Genomic DNA, 2,882 nt, shown 5'->3' with positions numbered 1-2,882 from the left:
TGTCGGGATCATCTCCCAGTCGAAGCGATCTACCTCTACTACCAGATATGGCTCAATTACTCACAATGGTGGAAGCACTTTGTTAGCAAAATGAAACCTTGCAAGACGGTGCCTAGGGTTTGCAAACACAAAGTCTTCAGGAAAGGGGTGCAAATGAGGCGCCTTTGAATTCTCATCCTTTCTCTGAAGCTATCTGGGATGATCAAGTCCTAGAGAACTTCAAGCCACCGTTGCTAGTATCTTTCAATGGTACAACTGGTCCACATGAGCATATTATTACAATCAATAACCAAATGGCAATAGTAAGGGATTATGACTCACTCAAATGTAAGCTCATGGATGAGACCTTTAAAGATGGTGCTCTGCGATGATTCATGAGTACACCCAAATGCTTAGCCACCAGCTACCAGGATTTAACTAAGAAAATGGTACAACATTTTTCAGCATGTAAACATAGGAAAGTGTCGACTACCAATTTGTTCAATGTCCGACAAGTATACTCAGAATCCCTCAGAGAGTATCCAGCAAGGTTCAATGAAGAAACCATCAAAGTTTCGCATCCAAATAAAGAAATGTTTGTTGGAGCATTTCAACATGGTCTTAAAGCAGGGTAGTCCAATGAATCCCTAGCTCAAAAACCGGCATCCAACATGGAGTGAGGTTATTACTAGAGAAGAATGCTACATAAAAGGTAAATAAAGTAACATGGAAAAGAGACCCCATTGAATGAGAACACGAGCATGAAGTGCACCAAGTAGAACACAAGTGGTATGTTGAATCCGAATTGGGCCCAAGGTGATGGCCTTGTTAAAATTGAATTTAAAATAAGAGAAGGTGCGTTAATGAATCAGGGGATGGTATATGTGAACCGGGCCCAAGGTGTTGGCCCAAGCGAAACTAGAGACTGAAATGGGGAGTGCACGCCAAGAAGTGAGGGTAGGATGATGAATTAAAACGGGTTGGGCCCAAAGGCTCAAACCCTAACCAACACTTCAAAACCCTAAAATGAAGCATTTGTCTCTATTATCACTCGTTCACCTTCTCTCTTCGCTTCATATCCATTTCTCTGAACTCTCTCTCACTCTGAAAAATGTAATCTTGCCGGAGACGACATGAGCAACGTGTTGGTGTAAGCCCTAGAGGCCAATACTTTTGGTACTTGTATTGAATTATTTATTAATAATAAAATGATTATTCTTTATTATATTTGTTTAATAGAGTCCATAGAATAGATAGTCAGTTTAATGTATCAAGTGTGACTTAATCATGAGATCTCATTAAACATAAGGACATTATTCTTAAAGTATCTGTAGTCGAGCTTTATTGTGAAGTGGGATAACATTAAAGCATTAAGACTATTATGTATATAGACTGATGATCACATCTCATGGATCATGTATAAGGAGTTATCAAGTGTTAAACATAGGTATGAACATTAAGAGTAATACTTATACTGGATTAACCCGCTATGAGAATACTATATAGAATGTTATGCAAAGTGTCATAAGTTATTCTCATGGTGATAGTGGTGTATACCACTCTTCGACCTGAAATCACTATGGACCCTAGATGTAGAGTCGAGTGCCTTATTGCTGATCAAACATTGTCTGTAATTGGATAACCATAAAGACAGTTGATGGGTACGCCATGAAGCATGCTGAGGGACATGAGTGACCTAGATGGAATTGGCCCATCCTGCGTAACAGGATAAATGTCTAAGGGCCTGTCGCAACCTGAAAAATACAGTGTGCGAAAAAACAACCGGCGAAAGAAAATGACAGAAGAGTCGCCACCGTGCGTTATTTATCCCAAAGGAGGGAAAGGAAAAGCTCGAAGTAAACCTGAAAAGAGGAAAGGAAAAGACAAGGTCTCGCAACCAAATCTTGGGTTCGGGAGTCGGTTATGCGAAGGGAAGGTATTAGCACCCCTACGCATCCGTAGTACTCTACGGGATCCACTTTTGTAGTTCTTGTCTAAAGGGTGTGAGTTTATCTTGTGTTGTTTACTAAAAAAGGGGTTAAATGAAAATGACTCGCTCGGATGTCGCATCCACTGCATACGTATCTCATCTGAATATGAGAATCAGAGTCTTCGTAGCTCGGCTGACCTGTGGGTTTTGGGGATGTGTGCTCGCTAAGACATCGCGTCTTATGCCTACGTATCTCATCTGGAATGAGAATCAGAACAAGCCGTAGTTCGGCTAACTATGGGGTTATGGATTGGGTTTTGGACGAATGACGTTACTACGCAATCTACCGGATGCTCGACCTTTGGAGACTTACTCGCCTGTAGTAGAAGGAGTAAACGTGTTCTTAGGAGAAGAAAAATCAATAGGTTTGCTTGCGTTATAGGAACGCTCGTGCAAAAGGAGTCATGGACAAAGGAACCTGCATAAAGTAAACACAAAAACATTGCCTCCTATCGAGGTCTTCCAGCTAGGAAAGTAGTAAAAATGCGGAAAAAATGTAAAAGGTACCACACGGATGAAGATCCGAGGTAACAACAATTAAAGGAACGATAAACCCTGAGATCCCTCCAAGCAAACATCATCAAAGAAAGTGGGTCAGTACAGGTAACCGGAATGAACCTCTAGGGGGTATCCCACAAATAAAGTGGAAAACCACGCAAGTTATCCCTGCAAAAGTCATGTGAGCCCTCACAAAAACTCAACAAACAGGTTAGAGAAATAGGGTAATCAAGGGTTGCCCCCAAATCAAAATGTGACCACATGAATCATGCCATTAAAATTCACAAAAAAGACATGCATCAAAAGGGTATCAAATTCATCCATAATACCTCAAACATTCAGAGTATTCAAATTCAAAGCTCAAAGGTAATGGAAATAAGGGCAAACCTGATTGGAGAGCTTGATTGAAATTGAG

This window comes from Lathyrus oleraceus, chromosome 1 (assembly GCF_024323335.1).
Source record: "Lathyrus oleraceus cultivar Zhongwan6 chromosome 1, CAAS_Psat_ZW6_1.0, whole genome shotgun sequence".
NCBI classification, from domain to species: Eukaryota; Viridiplantae; Streptophyta; class Magnoliopsida; order Fabales; family Fabaceae; genus Lathyrus; species Lathyrus oleraceus.
Note: the sequence above shows the minus strand (reverse complement) of the source record.